The sequence below is a fragment of the Eschrichtius robustus genome, chromosome 18 (genome assembly GCF_028021215.1).
Source record: "Eschrichtius robustus isolate mEscRob2 chromosome 18, mEscRob2.pri, whole genome shotgun sequence".
In the NCBI taxonomy this organism is placed as follows: Eukaryota; Metazoa; Chordata; class Mammalia; order Artiodactyla; family Eschrichtiidae; genus Eschrichtius; species Eschrichtius robustus.
In genome coordinates this window covers 55,211,921-55,236,776 of record NC_090841.1, presented here as the reverse complement: position 1 = coordinate 55,236,776, position 24,856 = coordinate 55,211,921, and the positions used below count along the sequence as shown (strand labels likewise).

Genomic DNA, 24,856 nt, shown 5'->3' with positions numbered 1-24,856 from the left:
TATCTAACTTAAAATACCGATCTTGTTATTTTAGTCAATGGCTTGAAACCTTTCAGTAGCTTCCCATTACTTGTAGAACAAAGTCCAAACCCATTAGCACATGGCCCTCCATAATCTGGACACTAGCTACTTATCCCATCTTCTCTCTTGTTGCGCCACCCTTGCAGTCTACGCTTTAACCCTAATAACATTTCATCCAGCTTCTGGATTACACATCTGTACTTCCATTCAGATTGTGTCATGTCTGAAATTGCATTCCCTTTTCCTTCCCTATCTCCACACCCTACTGAGAACATCTACAATTAAGATGCTTCTTCAAAATCAGCTTTTCTATGAAGCCTTCTTATTCTCTCCAACTAAAGTTAATCACTTCTTCATCACACCTCTGCTTATCTCTCTGCATAACTATATTTTTAGCCAAAAAAAAAAAAAAAGTTTGCATTTCTACGTTGGACTGTGAGCTCCTTTCAGACAGAATCTGTGTCTTATTTGTTTATAACACAAGTGTTTAAAAAGTTCCTAGAGGATAGTAGGTGCTTACCGTAGAAACTCATAAAGCTGTAAAATATCCTCTACATAACCAAAAATGTACTGGGAAAAGCTGCTTCGGACAGTTCTTTCCATGGAAGTTACTATGCTTTGAGTTATGTGACGTCGGAACCTCTACCACAGTTGAAGGGACCAATGATAAGCCATCTCCAATTTAGACATAAATGAACCTGTCTCCCAATGTGGCAGTCTGGAGAACACCAAGTAGGAAAATTGCTTTATATTGGATATGAAATATATAATCTGATTATCTTTGGATGTTAAATATAAAACAAAAGCAGCAGAAGCAGACATAGTTAAAGTAGTTAACAGTGGAATCAGTAGAGAGCAATGAATCACAGGTGTCATGGAGTGGCTAGAAGAGGAAAGACCTTCTAAGGAATGACAAGATGATGCGATGCTCTTGGATGACAAGTAATGTTGGTTGATCCTGAAAGGGCTGCTATGCACTATATACTGATCAGGATAAATGATGTTCAGATTCTTCATGGAGCCTGTCTGTGCTGCAGTGGAGTTGGCACGGGATGGCATATTTTGAATATATTCCATGATCACAGATGGCTATAGAAATTTCACAGGCTGGACTTATGTAATAAATTACAAAATTCAAACCTTATAGCATTTAAACTACTTTATTATCAGAGTTCCGTAATTTGTACCTTAGAGGTACAACATTTATTTGATGGGAAAAAAAATACATCAAATGCCTAACTCACATATTTCTGTAGTAGCTCTACCTTCTATGCTATAAGGTCATCTAAATCAGGCCAACATTTACTGCTCACCTTCAAACTGATTTTAAATTTCAGTCTTGAACTTGGGACTTTAATTCCCCAATTTCTAGTTCATATTCCCTTTCATGTACACATTCAGGGCTTCTCTACCTCCCTAAATATGTAGTCAAAGTTAGAGATGATGATAAATCCAACAAACTTAAACAAACACTAGAGACAGACGATGTAAAGAATGGATAACACCTACAGAAATTCTGGGCTTCCCTGGTGGCGCAGTGGTTGAGAATCTGCCTGCCAATGCAGGGGACACGGGTTCAAGCCCTGGTCTGGGAGGATCCCACATGCCGCGGAGCAACTGGGCCCGTGAGCCACAACTACTGAGCCTGCGCGTCTGGAGCCTGTGCTCCACAAGAGAGGCCGCGATAGTGAGAGGCCCGTGCACCGCAATGAAGAGTGGCCCCCGCTCGCCGCAACTAGAGAAAGCCCTCGCACAGAAACAAAGACCCAGCACAGCTAAAAATAAATTAAAAAAAAAAAAAATTCTGGAGAGTTGATTGGGGTCTAGATGCAGGTGATACATGATGAAGGAAGAACTGATGGAACTGATGGAATACATTAGATCAAAGAGAGAGTCTTTGCTTAGAATATTAAGTGTGTATAGAAATAGCCCCCTATAATGGGGAAACTGGACATTGAGTGAAACAGCCACTTTCATAATGTTGAGCCTGAGTTAATATAAAGAACCCTAGAATCATGTTATAGTAAATGTACAGGGGACCTTTGAAATCATCTAGTTAACACTCCCTTGTTTTACAAATTTTAAAACCAAGGCTTAAAGGCTTTGATTTACAAAATGTCAAATACGAAGCTAAGAGAAATAAATTGTGATGGACACTAGAAATAAATGGAGCAAATGTGTGAATTATCTGCACACAGAGAGTTGCTGGGTTCCTGAGTGAATACTGGATAGCTGGCACATCAAGAGGTAATAAAGAAGTAAGGAAGATTCATAAAAATAGCTCATGAAAACTCCCACAGGGAGGGGAAGGCACCTTATGCGTCTCCCCCAAAGTAGACATAGAAAAAATCACCCGAAAAACCAAAAAGTTGAAGACATGGTCCTAGAAGCTAACATCAGGAAAAGAAATGTGGAGAACTGAATAAAGTAAACAGGCTGTGCCATCTGGTATAGGAACCACTAGACACATGTAGTTATTGAGCACTTGAAAGGTGACTAGTCTAAATTGGGATATACTTTATGTAAAATCTGTACATAATGGTTTTGAAGACTCTGTTCCGAAAAAAAGAATATAAAATATCTCATTAATAATATATATTTATTACATCCTGAAATGGTATTATTTGGATATATTGGGTTAAATAAAATATATTATTAAAACTAATTTGCCAGATTCTCTTTTTTAATGCACCTACTAGAAAATTTTAAATTACATTGATAAATTAGGAGTATGGAAAAAATAAAATAAGAATAAAATTACACAGGTGTTCTCATATTTGTGGTTCACATTATACTTTTTGTTGATTCAATCAATCATGTTATTTTATTTTACTGAATGAAAGATTCTTTAAATTCTATAGTGCTTTACAATTTTCGAAAGTTTCACACACATGATTTCATATAATTCCATAATAACCCTTTTTTTTCTCCTCTGCCCCTATATTGCCCCTCCCCTCTTCCCTCTCCCCACTGGTAACCACTAGCTTGTTCTCTATATCTCACATTATATTTTTATATATTTTATGTATATTTTATATATATTATATTTTATATACATTATATTTATATATTATATTTTTATATATTATACTTTATATATATTATATTTTTATATATTAGATATGTATTTTTTTAATTTGGAGTATAAGCTTTATAATGTTGTGTTAGTTTCTGCTGTACAACAAAGTGAATCAGCTATATGTATACATATATCCCCTCCCTCTTGGACCTCCCTCCCAACCTCCCATCCCACCCATCTGGGTCATCACAGAGCACTGAGTTGAGCTCCCTGTGCTATAGAGCAGGTTCCCACTAGCTATCGATTTTACACATGGTAGTGTATATATGTCAATCCTAACCTCCCAATTCATTCCACCCTCCCCTCTCCCTGCTCCGTGTCCACCCACCTGTCCTCTACGTCGGCATCTCTATTCCTGCCCTGCAAAATAGGCTCATCTGTACCATTTTTCTAGATTCCACATATATGCATTAATATACGATATTTGTTTTTCTCTTTCTGACTTCATTCTGTATGACAGTTTCTAGGTCCATCCACATCTCTACAAATGACCCAATTTTGTTCCTTTTTATGGCTGAGTAATATTCCATTGTATATATGTACCACATCTTCTTTATCCATTCATCTGTTGATGGACATTTAGGTTGTTTCCATAATCTGACTATTGTAAATAATGCTGCAGTGAACATTGGGGTGCATGTGTCTTTTTGAATTATGGTTTTCTCTGGGTATATGCCCAGTAGTGGATTGCTGGGTCATATGGTCCTGGTACAGAGGATATGCGGGAAAAGGTAGACAACAGATATGAATTGAATAGCCTGTGTGGGCTGGGCATTTTTTATTTATGTTGTTTTATCTTAGATTCACAACAATTAAAGATAATTTCAATAGCTATTATTCTTTTGTCTGCTTGTCCAAGGAACCTCCATGTTTTCTTTCTCTTAAACAAAATTCTAAAGGCCAGGATAAAATAAGTTAAATAGAAATTTTTTTTTCCAGTATTATAACTCTTATTCTGAGAATTTATAGTCTAAGACAGGGAAACAATATTTAAGATCTTTTAAGTGATAAATATTGTGCTATCAGTTGCTCTGGTATAGAAAATATGTCCAAGAAAAACCTATCTTAAAAGTTGAATTATTTAAGTCGTAAAGGAGAACACTGGTATTGTTACCCTGCTCTGCTAATTTACATTGAAATAACATGTGGACAGACTGTGTCCCGCCTTTTCTAGAGAGTTTTAATTGGTATGCCCTCTGTCTTTCACTAATGTATCTTATTTCTTCCATTATCTGTAAAAGAAGCAAGTGTTCTTTCACCTTGAAAACTGAAATACCTCTTCCCGATATAATCAGATGCTTTCCAACCCCTTTTAAAGGAACGGAAATTGCTTCTCTGGCTGCCAGCCATCATGAAGCTGAGAACATGTCTGTTGGTAAAGGTAAGGCCCCCTAAGGAATGACTTTCTTTTCAAAGAAGCAGAGACAATCCCTGCAGTAATTCAGTACAAGCTGCAGTTATTTAGATGCTAATGGAAGAAATAAAAACAGATAAATAAAGACACAACTTCCCATGTGTCAGAAGTGACAACAAGAGAGCAGGTCATTTCCAACCAAGCAAAATGTGGAATTTAGTTACTTAAAGAAACATGACCAAAACTCTATTTTGATACTTTGAATTCTTTTCTTTTATATGTGATTAGCTCATCCACTAGAAGGACGAAGAAAGGAAGGAGGGTAAGAAGGAAGGGAGGGAGGGAGGAATCAAAACAGTAAAACCTTTAACAATGCACACGTCTGCTTTGAAATACTATATTTTACTCAGAGGTTAACTTTTATTTTGTCTTTATGATAAGACCATGGATTTTGCATAATATTGATATATTGGTGTCACATTTTGCTATAACTGTCATTTAATAGTTGTTTCCTCAATTTGTGGTATTTTTCTTAGTTACAGAAAATATGGAGTTGTGTGGGAGACACGTTGTCCCTCCTATACTATTCAGTTTTGCTTTATTTGACATTATTTATTTTACTCTAAAATAGAAGGCCAAAATACACAACTCAGAACAAATAAATTAAACTGCCTTATAATTCGGCATGGTTAAATTTACATTCTCTTCTTCTCTCCATTGCTTTATACCTACATATTTTTATTCTCTATTTTATCAGCGGTTCTAGCTGGAGCTGGTCACAGGATTGCGGTTTCACAAAATTTCAGGGTGGTGGTACTCAGAGACCTTGATTAATAGCACCAAGGCCTCATGCAATCCACTGACTTATACAAGGTCATGCATTACAATAGCAAATTATAACAAAGCTGCTTTTCCAAACGACAGGAACATTCAATGAAATTTATCAACTTAATCCTGAGAAATTTTCTCCAGACATTTCAAGTGGAATTAACACTCAGTTACAGCCATTGTGCAATCAGTACATTGCTTTGTGGAGAGACATCAAAAAAATGCATTGGACATGGTTCCTGTCCTGAAAAACAATGTAATGACAAGAGGAAGAAAAGACAGTTCCAGTAATCTTTTGCTGCATCACAATCCACTCCAAAACTTAGTAGCTGAAATCAGCAACCATTTTATTGCTCACCATTCTGTGGGTCAGGAACTTGAGCAAGAGTCACAGGAGACAGCTTGCTTCTTGCTCCATACCGTGCTGGCTTGGGTGGCTTGACTGGGGCTGGAGGATCCAAGATGGCACACACATATTTGGGGCTCTCATGCTGAAAGCAGTCCTCCATGTAACCTTTATCTGCACTTGGTTATCTTGGTCTGCTCGTATTAGTTGGTAGTCTAGCTTGAACATCTTTCCAAGGGTGAAAATGGAAACCTCAAGACCTCTTAAAACTTAGAGCCAGAAGTCACACAATGTCACATCTGTTGCACGCCATTGGTCACAGCAGATCTCAGGACCAGCACAGACCAAGGGGAGGGGAAAGAGACTTCATCTCTTAATAATAAGAGTGATAAAGTCATATCACTATGGGGCTGGTGGGATGGGAGAAATTGTAGCTATCTTTGAAAACAACATGCCAAGTACTTGTGAAGCAAATGAGAATAAAAAACAAAGGAATGGTTACAAAAGGTTCACATGTATATAGACAATTATGGCATAGAAGAATTTTTATTTATTTATTTATTTATTTTTGGCTGTGTGGGGTCTTCGTTGTGGTGCGCGGGCTTCTCATTGCGGTGGCTTCTCTTGTTGCAGAGCACGGGCTCTAGGCGCGCGGGCTTCAGTAATTGTAGCACATGAGCTCTGTAGTTGTGGCTCGCGGGCTCTAGAGCGCAGGCTCAGTAGTTGTGGCACACGGGCTTAGTTGCTCCACGGCATGTGGGATCTTCCCGGACCAGGGCTTGAACCTGTGTACCCTGCAATGGCAGGTGGATTCTTAACCACTGTGCCACCAGGGAAGCCCTATGGCATAGAAGAATTTTAAGAAGCTGCTGCAGTAATTAGAATGACCTAAGATGAGCTACCTAATTTTTTTTTTAAAGAGAATATTATCCATTTCCTTACAGACTTGAAATCATCAGGATATGTTACTGTTGATAAAAAAGTCCCCAAAAAACTAACTTGGAGGTGAAGTAAGTAGGTATGTGTGTGCTATGAGCAAAAAGATTTATCACATCCAGCCAAAAATGAGGAGGCACTTTAACAACTTTCTCCACCGTTGTACCGCTGTTGCCTAAAAAGAAAACTTAAGGTCACTAAATTCATTAAAATCAGAACTTTACAACAAAAGTCTAATTTTTAAAAAAATATTGCTTCACTCACAAAATAAATTTTTTTAAATTAAAAACTCCCAATAACTCCAAATCAAAGAAAAAATAAATTCTGAATACTGCAACTAAGCTGGGACGAAGTGATAGAGTGGCATGGACTAATATATACTACCAAATGTAAAATAGATAGTTAGTGGGAAGCAGCCGCATAGCACAGGGAGATCAGCTCCGTGCTTTGTGACCACCTAGAGGGGTGGGATAGGGAGGGTGGGAGGGAGACGCAAGAGGGAGGAGATATGGGGATATATGTATATTTATAGCTGATTCACTTTGTTATACAGCAGAAACTAACACACCATTGTAAAGCAATTATACTCCAATACAGACGTTTAAAAAAAAAAAAAATCACTACTCAAAAAAATAAAGTATGAAAGCTACCTGCCTATCAGGATTTTTTACAAATGTAATCCTGGATTAGATACTGGGCTATATTGTGTTTATGATTTCTTTAGAGAAAACTTCTGTTTTCCTCCCAAAGAAATAACTCAAATGCTTTTGGAAATGAAACGACTTGTAACTGGGAATCTACATAATTTGTTACTCTATTTTCTGAGTGTTAACTCTATGCAAATAATTTAGTTATATGAACTTTGTGGACTTTGTGAGGTTTAAATAAGTTCATTTAACTAAATTATTTGCATAGAGTTAACACTCAGAAAATAGAGTATGTTTGGCAGAAAACTAAATGACCTTATGAGCCATTCTTCTCATCTTCCCCAGCCTTGAAGCTGGGCACGTGGTTTCTCACCCAAAGAACATATTTTGCAACATCCCTGAAAACTAAGGGTGACCTTTCAGCAACAAGTAAGGAAGTAATGTATGTTCAATTCCCAGGTATTCCTGTAAAACAGCTGTCATAGGATCCTTTCATCCTTTTCACCTTTCTGCTAACTGGAGATAATGAAAATTATAGTAGCCACCTTGAACCCACAAGGAGTAGCTATATATGAGAATTATAGGGCCACTTTCCTGCTCTAAATGTTCCCCTGCCTTTGGACTATTGTGTGAGTTGGAAATAAATTCCTATATTTACAAATCCACTGTAGTTGGAGGTTTTGTTATTATAGTAGATTACCCTACACCCTAGCAATTACACATAGGTACTATCATTGTCACCATTTTAAATATGCAGATCAGAGAAATTAAGGCACTTAACCAAAGCAACAACTAATAAGTTGTAAAGACTAAGGTCAAACCAAATATGACGCCAGACGCATGGTGCTGGCCACCGCACAATACTACTTCAGTGGCTAGAGTTTGTAAAGGTCACTGTGCTATTGTAACTGCATGATTCCAAGAAACTCCTAAAAGATTTTCCACAGTGTTTTTCAAAGGGATTAGCATTTCCAAAGGGGGGAGGTAGTTAGCATTTGAATGAAGCAACTGTCCCAATTCCATTAAAAACTCAAAATTATCTTTTCCTCTAAAAGGAAAAGTTGAAGAGCTTTAAATATCTAATTGAACCATGGTGCTCTTGAATGGGTCACACAGAATTGGTGGGCTACACTGACTATAGCTACCAATGCCTAGTGGTATAGTGGGTACAGATCACTACTAGCTTGACCGTAAGATGAAAAGGCCATCTAGGAAGAGGGATGGCATACACAAAGCCAATAATTTAGTAAAAAGCTACAAAAATAACAAGAAAATTCCCATGTTATTGTAGCTCATACATAATGACTATAAAGTGGTTTAACAGAAATAATTCTGACCTGCTACTCCCAAAGAGGAGAATTATTGATGTTACATAGGAAGCGTTATAATATCTGCTTTAATCAGGAAACTGTGGCTTCACAAATCATAGGAAAAACATGACAGGATATAATATTTGAAGGATATAATATTTGAATATTGATATATAAAGATCTCATAAATTTGAGAGAGGTAGTACTATACAGCTAGCCTCACAGGAACTAGACCAGGAAAGCCATCAGAAACCAAACCTGTTTCCCCCTCAGAGGTCACATTTTCATGCATTTCTGCTTTTTTCTGCAAGACCGCTTCATTCATCTGCCTCTCTTTCAGGGGTCCTTTCCTGCTTCAGCTTGTACATGTCTCCAAGTGAGTATTTCAGCCCCCCCCCCCCCCCCCGTATACACTAGCAACTCTTCATCCATCATTTTGATGTATGTCCCTAAGGTTAACTGCTTTAGGCAGGTCTGTTTCCTAATTCTAAATTCTTAAGAGATGGATCTGATTGGCCTTCTTCACATTTTTTTGAGCCAGAGTATGCAAGTCGTAAGTTTCTGCCTTGCTGAAGCATGGACTTGCTGCCTTGGGGTACATGCACATCCATGGCCCAGTATCAGCCAGATGGTGTGGTCACATGATACATGAGTGTAACACGCCCATTCATTAGTGAACAAGGACCTCAGCAGGTTGCTTTGGAAGGGCTGAGGAAATAGCAGGCCATTAAAACAAGTCTAGTACAGCTCTGGTAATTTTGCTCAACTGAGAAACCGTTTTCAACTCGGATACTAATCAAGAAATGATTCTTTCTACCAAATGCAGTGGAATGAAATATGCTTGCAATGGCTGCAGTGGGAAAGAACACAGTAGCAGCTGGCCGGAGTACACAGAATACAACAGAGCAAAACACTGGGGTGGGCAAAGAACATGTGGGTGGAAAGCAGGGTTGCAGCACTAACACAGAGAGAAGGAATCTGTATCAGAGAGGAGAGTCATCAGCTTTGTGTAAAAGAAATTTACTCTGGCCAGCTTAAGTATATAAAAAGATAATGTATCAGATGGATGTAGGGGGAACTCTCAGGACTAACAGAAAACCTCGGGTAGCAATCAGATATCTTTTAGAGAGTCTAAGTTAGAAGGAGTTACTTGAGAAGTTCATCCAGGTGCGCTACAGCTGGAGTGAAAAGGTTCAACCATTTTTAGTTCATTTGTCACTCTGCCCACTACTTAAATTCTCAGAATTCCAGGAGTGCCCAATTAGGTTTGAGGGGGAGAAGTAAGCACCTTCAAGACTGACAAACTACCTAAAGGTGGTGAGAGAATTCCCCAAAAGGAAACCAGATGCTATTTAAAAGTTAAGAGGGAAGAGTTGTTGAACAGAAAATAATAATAAAACAACAGCAATAATGTCCATTATACAAACTGTTTCTTGAGCAATGAACAATTAGTACAGGCAGTTGGCAGAATATAATGCTAAAAACAGTCTCTTCAAGAATACTGTTGAGAACTTCCCTGGTGGTGTAGTGGTTAAGAATCTGCCTGCCAATGCAGGGGACACGGGTTCGAGCCCTGGTCCAGGAAGACCCCATATGCTGTGGAGCAACTAAGCCCGTGCGCCACAACTACTGAAGCCCGCGCGCCTAGAGCCTGTGCTCCACAACAAGAGAAGCCACCACAATGAGAGGGCTGCACACCACAACAAAGAGTAGCCCCCGCTCACCGCACCTAGAGAAAGCCCCCGCACAGCAACGAAGACCCAGCGCAGCCAAAAATTAATTAATTAATTAAATTTAAAAAAGAATACTGTTGAACCAGAGAAAACCATAAATCAAAAAGACACATGCACCCCAATGTTCATAGCAGCACTATTTACAATAGCCAGGACATGGAAGCAACCTAAATGTCCATCAACAGAAGAATGCAAAAAGAAGATGTGGTACATATATACAATGGAATATTACTCAGCCATAAAAAGGAATGAAATTGGGTCATCTGCAGAGACGTGTTTGGACCTAGAGAGTGTCATACAGAGTGAAGTAAGTCAGAAAGAGAAAAACAAATTTCATATATTAATGCATCTATGTGGAATCTAGAAAAATGGTATAGATGACCTTAACTGCCAAGCAGAAATAGAGACACAGACGTAGAGAACAAATATATGGATACCAAGGGGAAAAGGGGTGGGGTAGGAGGAATTGAGAGATTGGGATTCACACGTATACACTACTGATACTATGTATAAAATAGACAACTGATGGGAACATACTGTATAGCACAGGGAACACTACTTAATGCACTTAAGTGTCCTACATGAAGGGGATATATGCATATGTATGGCTGATTCATTTTGCTGTGCAGTAGAAGCTAACACATTGTAAAGCAACTGTACTCCAATAAAAATTAATAAAAAAAGAATACTGTTGAAATCAAACTAGTGAATATAACAAAAAAGAAGCAGACTCACTGGGGAGGGGGAGAGGGGCAACATAGGGATGGGGGAGTGGGAGATACAAACTACTGGGTATGAGATAGGCTCAAGGATGTATTGTACAACATGGGGAATATGGCCAACATTTTGTAATAACTGTAAATGAAAAATAACCCTTAAAAATTGTATTAAAATTTAAAAATTTTTTTAAATTAAAATAAATAAAATTTTTAAAAAACAATGTGGAAGTTATTGATGACCTTGACAAGGATAATTACAGTGTAATGGAGGGAGTGAAAGCTTAACAAAAGTGCTGCAGATGCTGGCTGATATCTCCGGAAAGACAGATGTTACCTTTGGAGCAGTGTTCACAATTAGTCAAGGAAGAGGGGATCCAGAGTTCAAGTGGAGATAGCGGTCATAGGTGGAAGATCAGACATTTTATCCATTGTAGTTGGAGGAAGGGCAGAAGGGTCCATTTTAAGTAGGTTGGCAGCTGTAGCCAGAGGTGTGGAAGCTCATTTTTCATTGAAATAGAAAGCAAGGTCATTGTCAGCTGAGAAATGGAGAGTGGAGAGGTACTGCAGGTTAAAGGAGAGAGAAGAAGATACAAAATAGTTACCTAGGAGAGCAGGAAGGTGAATTACCTAGGAAATTATAGTAGGATTGCATGGCAGGACAAAGGTGCACTTGAAGTTTGAGGTCCTAAAATGAGATCAGTCAGCTTGTGCGTGTGCTTTTTTCTCCATCATGTTTCATTGCACAGGGGCAGATGAAGAGTCAGTGGCGATTTATATTGGACCAGGTTTGAGATTTTGCCAGGCAAGTTTGATGGAGAGGTGCAAGGGGGCTGAAGGTGTGGCAGTGTGGTGATTATACAGTGATCGGTCATCTCAGCAAATGCACTCTGTCATCACTTGGTTGCTCCACTCAAAGACCTAGGAATCAACTTTGATTCTTCCCTCTTTTTCATTCCCCACATCCATTCCATCAGCAGATCCTATTGTTACTTCCAAAGTATATCTGGCATCTATCACTTTTTCTCAATCCCCATGGCCACCACTTGGCTTAGCCACTTGCCTTTTCTTGTGCCAGAGTCTTGCCTGTCTAACTGGTCTCCCTGCCTCAATTCTTACTACCCAGCAATCCATCCTACACACAGCAGCCAGTCACCTTCTAACATCTTCATCAGATTACATAGTCCCTTATTTCATCCTTTAGTGGCTTCCCACTGGACTTCTGTTTTAATCCAAATGGTGGCCACAAAGGTCCTTGCTCCTCTGCCCAGTTCTCCGACCTTTAGCACTGCTTTCTCTGACGACCACTCCACTCCAGTCCCACTGGCCCCATTCATCTCTGGCTCTCAAACATGCACACCTTTTTTGTCTCAGATTAATGTAATTCTTTCTCCTTCTACCTGAAATGCTCTTCTTCTAGCTCTTTAGTTGGTCACTTTTACTCATTCTTTAAGTCTCAGGCCAAATTATAACTTTCTCAGAGAAGACTTCCCTGAGCTTAGTATTGAAAGCACTTTTACCAATGATGTATCACATCACCTCACTTGTTTTAGAGCCTTGTATAATCTGAAGTCATGTTTGTCCATTTGTTCACCTGCATACTCCAACTAGAATGAGGGCAAGGACTCTTCTCTTTCATTCTCCTGACTAGTCTTAGAGCAGTGGTTCTCAAACTTATTCATCTCTGGGACTTTACACTCTTAAAAAGTATTCAGGACCCTGCGGAGCTTTGGTATATGTGAGTTATATCTATTATTATCTACTACATATCAGAAATTAAAACTGATAAATTTAGAAAATATTTATGTATTTCTTTGTATAAAAAGAATAATAAATCTATTGCATGTTAACACAAATAACATTTTTATGAAAAATAATTCTGTTTTCTAAAACAGAAAAATAGTGAGAAGAGTGATATTATTCTTCATTTTTGCAAATGTCTTTAATGTCTGATTTAATAAAAGACATCTGTATCCTCAAAAAAAAAAAAAAAAAGAATGCCATTGAAAAAACTTGTTAAAGAAAGTGAAATCTGAACAAATGCAGATGAAACTAAACCAAATCTTCCACTAGAAATAAAGATAACAGCTAAACTATACATCAACCCCATGAAATTGCCAGGTAAGTCTCATTTAGAAGGAGAAAAGCAAGGCACTGTGAGGTTACATGACTTATATGAAAATCCACACAGGAAGCAGCATGGCTGGGATCAGATCCTCTGCATCTGGCTCCACTCCAGACTCTACCTAAGAACCCATGGCAAGGTGCTTATGAAAGGAAAGGAAAGGAAATGTGCCACTGAAAGGCCGAGGCACCCAGAGAAGGGAATCAGCAGAGCTTAGACAAAGCAAGGGGAGAAATCTAAAATTAGATACAAGCAGCAAATCCCCTGATGATGGGTCAAGCTAAGGATTTCACTGACTCTTTAGTTAAGAGAAAAATAAGAATTATCAGGAGAATCTACTGCATGTTGCTTATGGTTTCTCGAACCTGGAGATGCTGTAGTTCATTATATAGTAGATTTCTTATTCTGAATTGTAAGGTCAAACATTCCCAGCTAATCTTGTCCTTATAACTTCCCAGATTAAAGCCTTCTCCATCAAGGGTTGTTACTGACAGCTGAAATGGGAACTGAGACTTGCATATTTTCAGTTTATGCCTTTACCCAAGGAAAACATTTTGTATCGTTCCCCATCCTTGTTTGAAATAATCTTTAAACAAGAGAAATTCCTGCTAACCAGATCAGTGTCATTCTGGTTTAATTCCAAGAAAATAAGAGAATGAAAGGGTAAGAGGGCCGGGGAGAACCTGGCTAGAATAGTCTGTGTCCCTTCATTGGTCAACTGTTTATATTGCCGAGTCTTAAGAATTTCGCTTCTTCCCCTTCCTGTTTGTCTTCATGAGCAAATTAAGTGGAACTCCAAATTGCAATTGTTTGTAAACAACAGAGGATTATTTGGCTGGTAGGAAAGGCTTGTCTATAATTTCAGATAAACTTAAATCCTGTGTACTAGAAACAGGCAAACATTAGTCCTGAACTAACAAACTGACTATCTTTTTGTCTCCATCGCAGGTTTGCTGCTTATAATATGGCTAATTGCCCACTGAGGGTAGACTAAACTGTGTAGAGCTAGTGAATTCCACTAACAGTACACATTTAACCATGTGGTTAATAAAAGAGGGAATTTTAGTGTGTTCTCTTTCCTGATCCTCCTCCTATATTCATACTTGAATTGCTTCAAAAAAGTGCAAGAGATATAGAGGAAGCACTATAGAATTTAAAGACTCTTTCATCAATTTTTTTAAAAAGTGCAAGAGAGGAGGTAGATCCATCCACGGGCAAGGGGAGATGGGTTTCCAATGTATCATTAGTTTATCTTTGCCTTCCTACCCTATCACATTTCTTAAATTAAAAAAAAAAAAAAGAAAACAACAACCACAACAAAACCAGCTCTTTTTTTTTTCCTCCCTAGGAAGAAACACCCAGTTAGAACAGTAAAGAAAAAAATGAGAGGTCTCAAATATCACTTAGGAGTTGACACCAAATTTTAGCTGTCATTTTCTTCCCAGGTTTATAGAGATATAATTGACATATAACATTGTTTAAGTTTAAGGTCTACAATGTGTTGACTTCATACACTTCTGTATTGTGAAATGACTACCACAGTAGGGTTAGTTAATACTTCCATTACCTCACATAATGACCACCGCTTTTCTGTGGTGAAAACATTTAAGATCTACTCTCTTAGCAACTTTCAAGTATATAATACATTATTGTTAACTATTTTCACCATGGAATACATTAGATCTCCAGAACGTATTCTTCGTATAACTGGAAGTTTATACCCTTTGACCACTATCTCCCCATTTCCTCCACCGCCAGCCCCTGGCAATCACTATTCTACCCTCAGTTTCTATGAGTTTAGTTTTTTTTAGATTCCACAAATAAGTGATACCAGGCAGTATTTGTCTTCCTCTGTCTCACTTATTTCACTTAGCATAGTGGCCTCACGGTCCATCCATGTTGTCACAAATGGTTGAATAATATTCCATTGTGTATATATACCACTTCTTCTTTATTCATTCGTCTACAGGCAGATACTTAGGTTATTTCCATATCTTGGCTATTGTAGGTTATTTCCATATCTTGGCTGTTGTAGGTTATTTCCATATCTTGGCTGTTGTGAATAATATTACAGTGAACCTGGAGTACAGATATCTCTTCAGTTTCTTATAATCTTTCCTTGGAAAATATACCCAGAAGTAAGATTGGTGAATCATATGGTAATTCTATTTTTAATTTTTTGAAAAACCTCCATACTGTTTTCCATAATGGCTGTACCAATTTATATTCCCACCAAAAGTGAACAAGGGCTCTTGTTTTTCCACATTCTCACCTCTCACTCTCACTTGTTATCTCTTGTATTTTTGATGATGGCCATTGTAACAGGTGTGAAGTGATATCTCATTGTGGTTTTAATTTGCATTTCCCTGATAATTAGTAAATTTGAGCATTTTTTCATGTAGCTCTGGCCATTTGGAGGTCTTCTTTGGAAAAATGTCTGTTTAGTCCCTCTATCCATTTTTTAATAAGACTATTTGTTTGTGGTTTGCTATTGAATTGTATTAGTTCCTTGTATATTTTGGATATTAACTCATCAGATATATGATTTGTCATTATTTTCTTCCATTTTGTAGGTTACCTTTTCATTTTGTTGATTGCTTCTTTTGCTGTGCAGAAGCTTTTTAGTTTGATGTAGTCCCACTTATTTATTTTTGCTTTTGTCACTTGTGCTTTTTGTGTTATATCCAGGAAGTTGTTCCTAAGACCAAAGTCAAGGAGTTTTTTCTCTGTGCTTTCTTCTAGGAGTGTTATGGTTTCAGGTCTCTTCTTTAATTCATTTGAGTTTATTTTTGTGATTGGTGTTAAGATAGGAGTTCATTTTTATTCTTCTACATATAATTATCCGGTTTTTCCTACACTGTTTATTGAAGAAACTAGACTTTCCCCATTGAGTATTCTTGTTTCCATTGAGTATTCTTGTTTCCCAATATTAGTTAACCTTATATGGGAAGGTTTATACCTGGGCTCTCAATTCTGTTCCATTGATCTACGTGTCTGTTTTTATGCCAGTACCATACTGCTTTGATTAATATAGCTTGATAGTATAGTTTGAAATCAGGAAGTGTGATGTCTCCAGCTTTGTTCTTCTTTCTCAGGATTCCTTTGGCTATGTGGGGTGTTTTATGGTTCCATACAAAATTTAAGATTGTTTATTCTATTTCTGTGAAAAATGCCATTGGAATTTTGAAGGGCATTGCACTGAATTTATAGATCGCTTTGGGAAGTATGAACATTTTAATAGTATTAATTCTTCCTATTCATGAACACAGGATATTTTTCCATTTGTTTGTGTCTTTTCAACTTCTTTCATCAAAATCTTATAGTTTTCAGTGTAGAGGTCTTTCACTTCCTTAGTTAAATTTATTTCTAAGTATTTTATTGTTTTTGATACTATATTTGAATGGGATTGTTTTCTTTATTTCTTTATCAGAGATTTTGTTGTTAGTGCATAGAAATGCAACTGATTCTGCATGTTGATTTTGTATCCTGAATCCTTACTGAGTTTGTTGATGAGTTCTAACAGTTTTTTGGTGGAGTTTTTAGGATTTTCTATAAGTATGATCATATCTGCAAAGACAGTTATACTTCTTCCTTTCAAATTTGGATGGCTTTTATTTCTTTTTCCTGCCTAGCTAGGACTTCTAGTAACATGTTGAACAGTAGTGGCGGGAGTGGGCACCCTTATCTTTTCCTGATCTTAGAGGAAAAGATTTCAAACATTCACTGTTGAGTGAGATGTTAGCTGTGGGCTTACTGTAATGGTCTTTATTATGTTGAGGTACATTCCTTCTATACCCAATTTGTTCAGCTTTTGTCATAGAAAGATGTTGTGTTTTGTCAGATGCTTTTTCTGCATATATTGAGATGATCATATGATTTTTATCTTTCATTCTATTAATGTGGTGAATCACATTTATTGATTTGCATACGTTGAAACATCCTTATGTTCCAGGGATAAATCCCACTTGATCATAGTGTATGATGCTTTTAATGTACTGTTGAATTCTGTTTGCTAATATTTTATTGAGAATTTTACTATCTATATTCATCAGAGATATTGGTCTGTAGTTTTCTTTCCTCATAGTGTCCTTATCTGGCTTTGTCTTGGAGTAATGCTGGCCTCATAAAATGAGTTTGGAAGTGTTCCCTCCTCTTCAATTTTTGGAAGAGTCTGAGAAGTTATTGGCATTAATTTTTCTTTAAATATTTCTTCGAATTTACCAGGAAAGGCATCTGGTCCTGAAGCTTTTATTTGTTGGGATATTTTTGATTACTGATTCAACTTTCTTACTAGTAATTAATCTGTTCAGATTTTCTATTTCTTTATGATTCAGTCTTGGTGGTCGTATATTTCTAGGAAATTATCCATTTCTTCTAGGTTATCCCATCTGTTTGTGTATAATTGCTCCTAGTATCCTCTTACAATGCTTTGTATTTCTGTGATTATCAATTGTAATAAGTTCTCTTTCATTCCTGACTTTATTTATTAGGGCCAAAAGGATTTCTCTTTGCCCTAAGCCATGCCACCTCGAGGCAGAAATGACATAGATAAAACCAAACTATTCCTCTTACCCTCCCCACTTCACCTAAACTCCTATATTTTGCTCCAGTATTGTGCTGGAAATTCTCTGCTTTAAAGCTGGACTTCCACGAAGGCTTTCTCATCCGTGAGTGATTGGCTAAGACAGTGTTTTCCAGGGGCTTCAAGACCACAGCCAAGAAGGGCTGGAGCCAGTTCACAGGCCACTGCAGTGTCCACAGCTGGGACTGAGGTCTATATGCCTATCATCTGACACATGCGTGGCTGAGACTCCTGCCGGGTCGCTTTGTGTTTGGTGCTGAAATTCACAGCTCCCACCAAGGCACTTTTTTTTTCCATGGATAGATGCCAAATTGTTGCTGGGGTTGGGGGTGGGGCACAAAAGAGGGACATATTTTTCGGCCATGATGCTAACGTCACTCCCCTTTTTAAAAAAAAAAAAAATAGAATTAAATACCTCATTTTATTCTTTTTTTTTTCCACATCTTTATTGGAGTATAATTGCTTTACAGTGGTGTGTTAGTTTCTGCTTTATAACAAAGTGAATCAGTTATACATATACCTATGTCCCCCGTCACTCCCCTTTTAACGACCACTGAGCACATACTATATGCCAGGTACAAGGCCGGTCACTTTGCTCGCATTATCCCAGTTAATAGTCTGACAACAACTTGACGAAGCAGATTCTATTATCATCATAAGTACTGTAAACATGAGAATACTCAAAAGAAGTTAAGTAACTTATTTGTTACCCACAACTATAAATAGAACTTGCACCTCCATCATGGTACGAACCATGACGTGACAGGACTTTCTTTGCTTTCTAGTCCTCATTGCTCAACAATCAGTTATTATCTGTCAAGTGCCATTGTAGGTGCAGGAGATATAAATAGATGAACAAGCCAAAGGCCCTGCCCTCATGAAGCTTATATTCTAGTACAGAAAGCACCTAACGATCACGGTTTGTTTTGTCTCCATTATAAAATTCTGAGTAGTAGTAGTAAGTGCTGTGAATACTTAAATGGAATAGTTAGCTCAAGAGTACCTAGCAGGAGACAAAATGACCAGAATAGCCTCTGAGAAAAGACTTCTCTTAGAAAACGGTTTTTGAGCCGAGATTTGAATGATGAGGCAGTACTAGCCATGTAAATGTTGGGTGTGGACTCTTCCAGGTAAAGAAAAGTGCTCAGGAACATACTGTAAGGGAGGAACATGCAGGGTATTAACAAGACAGAATGTATTAAAGAGATGGAATGATCCAATGTTTGTGGACCTTGGTAAAGAAATGGGATAGTGTAGGAAATGAGTTAGAGAAGCAAGCAAGGATCAGATCGTGAAGGGCTGTGGAGGCCAGGGTGAGGTACACAGTAAAATAAGGTATGAAGTAAAATAAGAAGCCCCTGGAGAGTTTTAAGCAAAAGAGTAATTTGATTTAGGTCATGATATATTTTTATGATAAATTTAACCTATGGATTAGCATATATATATATGTATGAAATGAATTTTAAAGTTTAACAAACACACATATCGAACATTTAGTCATGGTCACTGTTGGGAAAGGGAATGGGATTAGGAGATTGACGTGGGGTTACCAAGAGGGACTTTTACTTTATCTGTATTGTTTACATCTTGTGCAATGAGAACATATTTATGTATGCCTTGAAGAATTAAATTAAAAATAAAATAAATAACTGAAGGAAAATGTTTTAGGTGTGAGCCAGAGAAATAAGTCATTATCAGACTTCACCCAAAGATCACATTTTTTTCATGAAGAGGCACAAAATCTATGCCCAAGCACAGTTTTCAACATTCATAGGTTTAGAGGCTGAAAATTAAATGAAATCTAGAATAAAAAAATCATAAAATGTGTTTATCTTTATATCATTCTAAATTAGGACATATATGCTAATACATAAAGAAATTATTCTCATTATTCACCTTTGTTAATTTGAAACCTCTGAAAGATGATAAGAAGAAAAGAGAAGCAAAACATATTCCTGAATTTCTGCTGTATCATACAGTCCAGAAGGAAACACAGGAGCAATTCAGTTAGCAGTAACTGTTTATAAAAATCCAGTCTGGTATGTGGGTCCAAACATGAGTATCTTGCTATCTGTATAATCACATGCAGGTAGTAAATATTACTTAAATCAGGTGTAAGAGAAGATGTGATTCCTGTGGTTTTTTCTTTCATCATAAACAGATGCCCTTTCAGACTATATGACACGGTTTTAAAAATTACATATATTCCAAACCCAAAGAGAGGTTATAAAAACATTGCCATTTAGTAAGTAGGTAAAACTTTCACCCTAGATAAGAAAGAACTACAAACATGGTTTTCCATCTGTGTCTATTTTTTATCACTCATATTTAATTTGGATAACATCAATATTATACTCATTAAAGACAATTCAATTCTGAATTTTAATTGCATGGGACCTAGTGAGCTCTGTGGCAGGAAGAATGACTAGATACTTTGGGTCTGAAAGGCAGCTTTTGACTTGATGAGCATGGTCACCAATACCCTTCTAGACAATGTAGCAGCTTGAGAAGTAAATCACCCTATAGAAGAGGATAAATGGTCCAGAGGGAAAGGGAAATAGTTGTGAGTAGAACATGGTGATGTGTCATTTAAAGTATCCTCCAGTCCAGAGCTTTAGGACACTTGTACCAGGTTCCTAGAATTCAGAGGTTAATATTAAACCAAGAGAACAACCAAACTAAAAATAGCTAAATCACTAGAGATGCTAAAGAAGACAAAGAATTAGGGCAGTGGAAAGCCTTCTTAAGCATTTATTAAGAATTCACCAAACATTCATCTACATATTGTACAGGCATCACATGAGATTAAAAGAAAAAAACATAATTTCCCAGGGACAAGCTATTAACATGAGCAGTTTTGTCCAAACCAAAAAATAAGAGAAAAATTGGATTTTTTATATGCTCCAAAGTCTTAATAGTATAATCAGAAACTATTAGAGCTGTTGTTCAAAGTTACCTTATTGAACCAAAGGCTATGCATGCACTTCCAGAGACACTTAGCAAGTGACAGATAAATATATATTGAGCACCTACTGGTTGCAATGCTCCAAGCTAGGCATAGGGAAAACAGTGGTGTAAATGTTATAAACAAGAACAAGATATAGTCTATGCTCATCTGGAGCTTAAAGTCTAAAGCAGAAAATAAGCATAAAACAATTAATGTCAGTGATAATTGGTTAATGAAGTTCATTGTGCTGAGAGTGTATAATTAGTGACCTTACCTATTCAGAAGGCGTGAACCGGAGTCAATGAAGGATTCCCTGAAGAAAGGATATTTAAGTTAAAAAGTGAAGAACTAGTAGGAGTTAGCTGAATAAAGGAGTGGATGGAGGGTGCAGAAAAGTATTTCCAAAAGAGGGAAGAGCATGTGTAAAGGTCCTGAGGCAGAGAGGAGGGAAATCTCGGAAGATGGCCAGAGATCACAGCTCAAGAGAGAGCCTTACAAAAGATGAGGCTGTTGCGGTAGACAGGTCTCAGACCAGATAGGGCCTTAGACACCACATTAAGGACTCGGATTTATTTTAAGAACAATCAGGAGTCATTGGGAGGTTTTAAACTAGGAAAAGAATATAATAAGGTCTGTACTATTATAAAGTTACCTCGGCTATTGTATGAAGAATGATCGGAAGGGATTAGGGGTACATGTGGGGAAATAAAGAGGAGATTTTTACAGCAGGTGGCTCAGCTATGGTAAAGGTGCTTGGGATAAAGAGAAGATTCAAGAGATTGCTAAATAGGTGGAATGAACAGGACTGGATATGCGGATATAAGAGAGAAAGAAGACAAAGTCCATAACCCCTCACAGATTTATGGCAGGGACGTATGAAAAATCCATCAGGATTCTTACTACGTATGGGTACCAGAGTTTTGACACTTCCAGTCTGAATAGCTTTGCAGTGCAGTACCTGTGAAGATATTTTAAGGGATCATTTGGATAGTATTCTGCAGTCATCAGGAAAATGTATACCTTCTAGACAGTCTCCAAGGATTCCGAGAAACTTTACTGCAATAAATTAGCCCTTGAAAAAAGCTTGTGATTCTGTACCTAAGAGCATGGATATTAGCTACCCTCTAGAGAGAAGGTAGCCAAAGGAAGTAGGGAAGCATCATTGTCTCTGGGAAATGAGCAAGAATGGTGGGAACATCAGAGAATGCCACTAAGCTCAGGGCAAGAATATTAAATCACAATTTTTGCCAAGTATTTCCGGGGAAGAAGAAGCTGTTCTCTATAAAAGTTCCCCAAAGATGCTGCTGATTATCTACCTAGAGTTGAAATCCCAGAATTCCTGAATCAAGATTTGAGCCTGTGACAAACAATGTGATGTAGTCTCCTAATTATTAGTAACAGAAAATCTCAAGAAAGAAAGTAAAAGTGGAATACGATGCAGGCGTCTATTTGATTTAGCCCATGTAAATAATTATATGTATACACGGAACACTTACTAGGATGCACATCTATGTAGTATGTCTGAGCCCCTTTGTTGTACAGTGTCTACCCCCAACACTGCCTCCTAAATATCTTGTTAGCTGGATGATAATTCTTTTTTCTAGGCTCCTCCTTAAGGATACATTTTTAAAGAGAATTCTTAAGCCTCTAGGAGTTTTCTTTTGTCCTATAGTTAATCTCTTAATAAGACCAATTTAGCTGTAGTATAAATGGTAATGCATAGTGTACTATTTACTGCACAATTCTGAACTTGCTCAGAGATTGCCTATAAGCAGGCTGGCGTTACCCGTGGGCAGAGTTGGTTAGGAGAAACATGGAATGTTTTCAGAACCATAGAGAAGATTCAGGTTTTTAACCCTTGTTCTGGGGAGAGTTATTTCAGACCTTGTCAGCCCTTCAGAGAGACTACTGTATATAAGGACTGCATTGGGCATAGTGTCTGTTCTTAAAATCTGAGGGATACAGACTCAGACTTGGGTTAAATGCGTAACAATACCTGGGCTGTATTTGCAAAAGGGCCTATCAGCATAGAACAGGACAAACAGTATGACTAACAATCATGCAAGTAAATTAGAACATTACCTGTGAGTGAGGTGTATTACTAGATGTGAAACACAGTAGTAATATTCCATTTGAATTTCTTGGGTTGTATGTCTACTTCCTTTTTTCACAGATTCATACTACCATTATTGGTTTAATTTCATTTGCCACTGTTGAGTAGTCTGCCATTTGGAATGAGCTTGCATTCCATCTGTTGTAAGTGAAGGATTTGCAAGTGGCATTATTCCATATTTTCTTAAGGATTTAACGTGTCACTAGCTTTCAACTGACTCTACTAAAGGGCTTTTTGCCAGAACCCTACCTGATGCCAATTTTCACTCAATCTCCATAAATGTTTATTAATACAATAGTGCACAAAATCTTCTTTAACTACTGAACATGCCAAAAGAGGTATTTGTTTTTCTGCTTCTCTATGCCCATATTTAAACATGTTACATAAATATGTCCACACCTAAATCTGTCCCATCTTGTTGATCCATTTTTAAAATTCACACCCTGCCTTGTATAAACACAACCCAGCCATGAAAGTAATTTGTTCATGAGTCATAACCATACAAACATTGAAGTAATTGTAAAAGCAGCTCTTGTTAGTTTGCAATTAGGGGTATTAAGTTCTATATCATGCTGCATTAGATTTTAGGAAAAAAGTCATAAAGGGTTTTATTTGTTAATACTCAATAACATTTAATCATAGACACATACAAAGACAAAGCTAAATATATATCCATTTCAACACCTACAAAAATAACTAGCTGTCCTGAGTGTATCATGGCAGATGGAGCTGTTTTTTTAAAGAGTATATACAGAATCCATAAACTGAACAGGTACTTACAGACATGCCACAATATGCTGGAATGGTCTGTTTATTTAACATCATATTTTCAAGTCCTCATATTCAGTATCAGAAAAAAATACCTGTTGTATAACTATAGATTTGAACCAAATATGCTTTAGGGCTCAACAACACTCTATATGTGACAGTGATTCAGAGAAGGTGCAATTCAAAGGTAATCTACTCTCACTATTAAATAAGATCTGAGTGTATCCCTGTACTTCACAAGGTAGGAATGCCATGAATGGATTCCTCCTAGAAATCTTTGTAGTAGCCTAAGTTCTGGCAAGGTGCACATTACCTGCCAAAACTCTTCTGATAAAGCAGGGCCCTCAAGCCAGCTGGAGAATCTCTTGGTAGCAGAAGTCACTCCTCCTGTATTAAGTGTCTCATTTATCGACTCCTCCCTCTCCCTCACTTACCTACACTGAACGTGCTTAGTATCTATCAGAGTTATCCCCTGCTCTCCAACATCACAAACATTTCCTACATTGAACTTCTTGACATTTCTTATCATTTATTAAAATATTTCTTAATTGATCTAGTTTCCAGCTGAATTCCCTTCCAGTTCATTCATTACATGTTCAAACACAAATCTCATCATGTCACTCCTGCTTCACATCTTCTAATGATCTCCTCAATAACTCCAGGACTCCCGAGTAACATTTCCACTTAGCTCAGGGACCTCAAATTGTACTTTTTTTTAAAGCTCCTACTCCATTTTCACGTCTGCTTTGTGCCTCTACTCAAACACTCTCTGCTCTAACTTCTCTAAACTTGCCGTGCTCTCCCATTCAGGGCCCTTTGTTGAGAATGCCTTTCAAAAGCTAGCTCAAGTATCTGCTCTTTCCTGAAGATTTCTCAGAAAACATGTGTTAGAGGAATGTGGGATGTGGTGAAAAGCTCGCTCTGCAGAGCAGCTGGTGTTCGGAAGTGCTGGGATCAAATTCTAATTCTCTGGCTGGCTGTGTGATCCAGAAAAAGCTGGTTGTTCCCCACACATAACATTCAGCCATATCCATCCTCGTTAAGTGGGTGCTGCCACCACGGGAGAGGGCAAGTAGTCGATGCCTGAGCATCCGTGGTCCTTCCCACTCTGGCTGTAGCAATTTCTTTTTTTAATTGAGATATAATTGACATATAACATTGGTATGTTTAAGGTGTACAATGTGTTGAGTTGATACGTTTATATTTTGCAATGATTACCACCATGGCATTAGCTAACACCTCTGTCATGTCACATAAAAGATTTTGTGTGGTGAGAACATTTAAAATCTAGTCTTTTTGCAAGCTTGCCAGCCTGTCATCTTTTAGGACTTTTCCCATGTTATATACTCCT

The 24,856-nt window shown here is 37.6% G+C and overlaps 1 long non-coding RNA gene across 2 annotated transcripts in view; it reads right to left on the bottom strand.

Annotated features, from left to right (window-relative positions):
- Nucleotides 1-6,209: 6,209 nt before the first annotated feature.
- Nucleotides 6,210-24,856, bottom strand: part of LOC137752168 (uncharacterized) — a 120,691-nt gene continuing 102,044 nt past the window's right edge. For both annotated transcript variants that reach the window (XR_011071070.1, XR_011071071.1), the window contains exon 4: nucleotides 6,210-6,739. This is a non-coding gene — a long non-coding RNA (uncharacterized lncRNA). The remainder of the gene's footprint in view (nucleotides 6,740-24,856) is intronic.